Source organism: Microtus oregoni, unplaced genomic scaffold, assembly GCF_018167655.1.
Source record: "Microtus oregoni isolate MIOR12 unplaced genomic scaffold, Mior012 000007F_ref0000211, whole genome shotgun sequence".
Lineage (NCBI taxonomy): Eukaryota > Metazoa > Chordata > Mammalia > Rodentia > Cricetidae > Microtus > Microtus oregoni.
The window spans coordinates 58343140-58349552 of NW_024543066.1; positions in this window are offsets into that span (position 1 = coordinate 58343140).

Below are 6413 nucleotides of genomic sequence, written 5' to 3' on the forward strand. Positions count from 1 at the left end.
ACAGAGAGTCTGGATTGTGTATATTATTGTGTTTTCTTTGAAGTTTTTGACTGTAAAGGAGCTAAGTAGAGAGAGACATTTCAGTGTATGGTCTGCTTATCTAAACCAGCATGCATATTATAAAGGTATCTTGACTTCAGAATTTGGGTTATAGATGACAATCACCAGCCATTCGGGCTGTACAAGAACACAAAGCACTTGATAAACCTTCAGAGGTATTAACAGCCCTGCCTTTAAAATGGTTAACTTAGAAACCAATATGGGTTAAGCAGTTGCCTCTAGCTGAAGAAAAGCTGCAGGCTTTACAACAGCTGGTACAAGAGCAACTAGCATATTGAAGAATCTACCAGCCCTTGAATTCTCCTGTATTTGCTGTTAAAAAGAAATCTGAAAAATGGAGAATGGTGACAGATCTTAGAGCTGTCAACAAGGTTATTCAACCTATGGGCCCTCTACAATCTGGAATTCCTCTGCCGTCTCTGTTACCAAAGGGATGGCCTCTCATAGTTATTGATTTAAAGGATTGTTTCTTCACTATGCCTTTACAAGAAAAGGATAGAGAAAACTTTGCCTTCACAGTGCCTACTTATAATAATTCTCAGCCTACTAGGAGATATCAATGGACTATCCTCCCACAGGGAATGCTCAATAGCCCCACCCTGTGCCAATACTTTGTAAGTCAGCCATTGGAAATAATATGTAAGCAATTTCCTAAGTCTATAATTTACTATTACATGGATAACATTTTGTTGTATTATTCAAATACAAATACTTTAGAAAGGTTGTTTAATTTTTTTTTTTTGTTTTGTTTTGTTTTTTGAGACAGGGTTTCTCTGTAGCTTCGGAGCCTGTCCTGGAACTAGCTCTTGTAGACCAGGCTGGCCTCAAACTCACAAAGATCTGCCTGTCTCTGCCTCCCGAGTGCTGGGATTAAAGGTGTGTGCCACCACTGCCCAGCCCTAGAAAGGATGTTTGAAAAAGTAAAGAAAGTTTTGCCTAAATGGAGATTACAAATTGCTCCTGAAACGATTCAAAGAGGAGATTCTGTTAATTGCCTAGGTTACATGATAGGTTTGCAGAAGATTAGAACACAAAAGGCACAAATTAGGAGAGACCAGTTGCGGAGTCTTAAAGACTTTCAAAGATTATTGGGAGACATCTCCAGTCTACGACTGGCTGTTGGTATAACACCTGACCTAATAGTTCATTTGAATAAACTTTAGATGGTGATAAGGACTTAAATAGTTCCAGAGAATTAATAGCTGAAGCGGAAAAGGAATTGTTGATTGTTGAGGAGAAATTACAGGAGGCACATGTGGACAGGGGCAAGCAGTCACTGGAGAAGATCTGCCTCTTGCTGGCCTACAAAATCAAGTATCCGGAGAACTTTTTTCCTTCTCAGAGGGAACCATGAGTGTGCCAGCATCAACAGAATCTACGGATTTTACGATGAATGGAAAAGGGGATACAATATTAAACTGTGGAGAACGTTCACAGACTGTTTTAACTGCCTACCGATAGCAGCGTCGTGAATGAGAAGATATTCTGGTGTCATGGAGGGTTTATCACCAGATCTTCACTCTGTGGAGCTGATTCGGTGAATTATGAGGCCAACTGATATACCAGATCAAGGTCTTCTTTGTGATCTTTTGTGGTCTGATCCCGATAAAGATGTCTTAGGCTGGGGTGGAAATGACAGAGGAGAGTCCTTCCCATGCCACCACTGCCCGGCATCCTAAAAGTTCTTGAAGTGGATCTTCCAGACAGAGGTCAAGGAATAGAGAAAGCCAGGAAGGGGAGAGAATGGCTGGGCAGGGCGCAAAGCCGGTGAGAGCATGGCTTCTGCACAGATGGGCTCACAGGAAAACCTGCTCCAAATTGGGTACGATGCTCAAGAGTGGGCATTTTGTGGAGGAGAGCAGGAGGAACATTTGCTACACAAACGTGAGAACCTAAATCCAAACCATCAGCTCCCACATGAAAACCCAGGTGGGGAGCAGAACCCAGAACAACAGGGCAGAGACAGACAAATCCCTGGGGCATGCTGGCTCCCAGCCTAGCTCTGGGCTCAGAAAAAGAACCTGTCTTCAAGGAAAAAGATGAACTTGGTGTCCTCCTCTGGCCCCTATCAGTGCAATCCCCACCACCACACACACATACACAGTATATTTAAATCAGGCATACTGTCTCCTGCTTGTAATTTCAACCCTTGAGAGACTGAGACAGGGAGCCCAGCCTGGGGTACAGAGTGAGACCCGGTTTCAAAAAAATAACAGATAACAAGGTCCCCTGCTGTACTGAGAAGAGAAAAGAGCTTGACGGACAAGGGTGAGGGGCAGAGCTTAGAGCACAGTACCCAAACAACAAACCGGCTGTCAAGCCTGTGCCTTCCGCTTGAAGGGGCCCCATGTCCTCTTCCAGCTTCCACACGAGCTCAGGTGTGCTGAGCATCTATCTAAACCACACTTAAACAAAGAAAATAATTTTGATTGTGGGAAAAGCATGATCAAAATATTGTACAAAAAAATTTCAAATTTTCTTTCTCTTCCTTCTCCAGCAGGTCTCATGTGCCCAAGCTGGTCTTGAACTAACTGATGAAGGCCAAGAGTGATCTTGAATTCCTAATCTTCCTGCCTCGGCCTCCCAAGACATAAAATTGTAGATTTGTGTCACTAAAGCCTATTTTACATTTTTTTTATCTTGGTAGAATTTGAATTTTTTGTTTGTTTGTTTGTTTTGTGTGTGTGTGTGTGTGTGTGTGTGTGTTTAGACAGGGTTTCTCTGTGTAGCCCTAGCTGTCCTAGAACTCACTCTGTAGACCGGGCTGGCCTTGAACCCACAGAGATCCCAAGTGCTGGGATTAAAGGCATAAGCCACCACCGCCCACCAGAAATATATATATTTTTTTAGCCTTGTCTGGCTTAGTTTTGTTTTTTTTTTGTTTTGTTTTTTTTTTTTGTTTTTTTTTTTTTTTTTTTTTTTTGTCAGCTTACCACAGTCTAGAGTCATTCTGGAAGAGGAAACCTCAGTTGAGAAAATTCCTCCACCAGACTGGCCTGTAGCCGCCTCTTCTTGATGGATGATTGGTGCAGGACAGCCCACCGTGGTGGTTCTACTCTGGTCAGGTGGTCCTAAGAACCATATGAAGGCAGGCTAAGCAAGCCAGGAAGCAGAATTCCTCCATGGCCTTGCACCAGCTCCTCATCCAGGCTCTTCCCACGCATTCCTCGGGCGATGGACTGTGCTCTGTGCTCTGGAGCTGTAAGCGGAACAAACCCTCCCCTCCCACGTTGCTTTGCTCATGTGTTCTATCCCAGCATTGGAAACCCTACCTAAGACAATGCTCATTTCCCACTAAGGAAACTGAGCCATGTCTGTTTGGGGGTACAAATATATACAGAGGGAATCAAAGCTAAAAGCCCCCTCCCCGCCAAAATAAAAAGACAAAATCAAATATGTAGGGTCAGGTGAAATGCTTTACCTCACGAGCACTAGGAACTGGCATGGATCCACAGAAGCAAAGTACAGACCCCGGGCATGGTGGTACGCCCTCAGAACCCCGGGGGTGAGGGACAGGGACAGTGGTATCCCTGGGGCTCACTGGCCGGGACTCCAGGTATGGTTGCACGCCCTCAAAACTCCGGGGCTGAGGGACAGACAGTGGCATCCCTTTGGCTCACTGGCCAGCCAGCAGTCTAGTCTTACTGGTGAGAGCAAGCCAATGGGTACTAGCTCAGAGGACAGTGCTCCTCTGGAGGACATGGAGCTTGTCCTCAGGCCTCCATGCACACACTCACGCGTGCCCCCCTGCACACTCATGAACACACACATTCGTCAGACACAGCAGAAGAACAGGCGGTCTGTGGTTACTGTGGATTTCACAATTATTTTCTCCTCGGACTTCCTGTTTGCAGCCCGAGAACAGCGGTTTCCCAATCTCCCTCTGAGGCCCAGCTCCTGCTTTGCTGACGTCAACACTCCTGTGGATATTGTTACTGGATCTATCTATTTGAGTGCTACAATTTCTTTAAAAATGGCAGAAAGGGAGCCAGAGAGATGACTCAGCACTTAAGAGCACGGGCTGCTCTTCCAGAAAACCCAGTTTCAATCCCCAGTACCCACATGGCAGCTCACAACTCTGTCCTCTTTGGGCATTGCACACATGTGGTTCACATACATACATGCGGATAGAACACCCATATGCCTAAAATAAAAATAAATAAAGCTTTGTTTAGAAAACATTGCAAAAGGCTTCCAGAATCTTTGAGAATCCAGAGTCAGTCAAACACAGAGACTATTATGTGACTGTGAACTTGTTAGTCAAAGCACACAAGGAAGGCTGCTCAAGCCCTGATGTTGACATGAACACTGCAATTTGCACAGACAGGAGTCAGTGCCAGAACTGCCGCTGCCACTACAGCTGTCGCCGCAGCCGCTGCCACTGCCTCCGCCTCTCTCTGCTGCTGCTGACCCTGCCGCCGCCTCTGCTGCTACCCCCACCGCTGCCGCCGCCTCTGCTGCTACCCCCACCGCTGCTGCCGCCTCTGCTGCTACCCCCACCGCTGCCGCCGCCGCCTCTGCTGCTGTTGCTGTACAGCTCCAGCGCAGCCCTCGCAAGGAGGATGTCGTGGGTCTGGTTCCTTACAGGCTGATTCTACAAATGAAGTCTTTTCACAGGGCAAAGCCTAAGTCACACACCTGAGCCTGAACTACAGTGGAGCTTAGACAAAAGAGTTTTGACCCCAACAGGGAGGAGTAAAATTTGTAATGTGAGGAATTCTCCAAATGGAGGCAGGAGGACCAGGGATTTATGGTCAGACTGTGCTACAGGAGGTTCTGTATTCAAGGGGCAGGAAGGACAGCAATTATAGGAGCACACGCAGCTCCTTTTCAGGGCCTAAGGTCAGCTTCCAGCCCAGGTCAGGTAGAAAATAGCCACCTATAACTTCAACTCCAGGGGATCGGACGCCTTCTCCTTGTCTCCAAGGACATCTGGACTCATATGAACATAACTCACAGAGACACCCACATATACACAATTAAAGTAAAATAAATCTTTTTTTTTTTTTTTGGTTTTTCGAGACAGGGTTTCTCTGTAGCTCTGGAGCCTGTCCTGGAACTAGCTAGCTCTTGTAGACCAGACTGGCATCGAACTCACAGAGTTACGCCTGCCTCTCCCCCCCCCACCCCCCCAGTGCTGAGATTAAAGGCGTGCGCCACCACCGCCTGGCCAGTAAAAAAAATCTTTAAAAAAGAAAAAATATATATTCATATTTAAATATGATGGTCAGTTTAGATGTCCTCATGGTTTCTGTTTGTATTTCTTTAATGTATCTCTTTCAAAAATATATACACGATAGTTCTCAAGATGGCTGAGCAGGCAAAGGCACCTGCCGCCGTCCTAAACTCAGTCTCTAGAACACACATGGGTATAGGAGAGGATCTTCAAATTATCCTCTGACCTCCACATGCACACGAGGATACAGATTCACTCACTCACACACACACACACACACACACACACACACACACACAGAGCTTGGTTAGTTACTGACCATTGTTGAAACAAACTAGTAGTTCAAAGGGGCGCATCATCTTACTACTTTCTTGTCTTATATTTCGAGGGCAAGGTTTCATTTAACTCAGGCGGGCCTGGGACTGGCAATGCAGTAAGGCAAGCCTTGAACTCCTGATCTCCTTGCCTCTGCCTCCAAAACTGCTGGGATTATAGGCATATTGCACCATCTCTGCATAAATTAAAGTCATTGTTTGAGATAGGTCGTCCCCAAATGCGCTACAGGCCCAGGCTCAGTCAATCCGTGACGATCCTGCCGCTGAGCCTCCTGTGAGCCTTCACATAAACAGTTTATTTGTTTTTAGATTTACTTTTTAAGTTTTGGGTTATGTGTTAGTGCCAGAATGTATGTCTGTGTGTCGGGGCATACCTGGTGTGTGAGCAGACCAGAAGAAGGCATGGGATCCCCTGGAACCGAAGTTACAGATGGTTGTGAGTCACCACGTGGGTGCTGGGAACCGAACCTGGGGCCTATGCCAAATCAGCAAGTGCTCTTAACCACTGAGCCCTGTCTCCAGGCCTGTTTGTTTTGAAACAGTCTCTCGTGGCTTGAGTTGGCCTTGAACTCATCTTCTTCCTGCCTTCAATTCTGGAATTATGAACATAGACCACTATGCCAGGCCTGAATAAAATTTTCTATTTTAACATTTTAAATTTTCAAATAGAAAAAACATTAGTATAAGCAAAATTATAAGACCAGTGGAAGACAAAGAAGGCAGGATCACTTGGAATTACTCGCCAGAGCGCAGTGAAAACAACCCTGCAGACTGCCAAGAAAGGCACTGAGATTTGAGGAACCCAATCCAAATGTCTTTAAAACTAAACTTTCCCGTTTCAG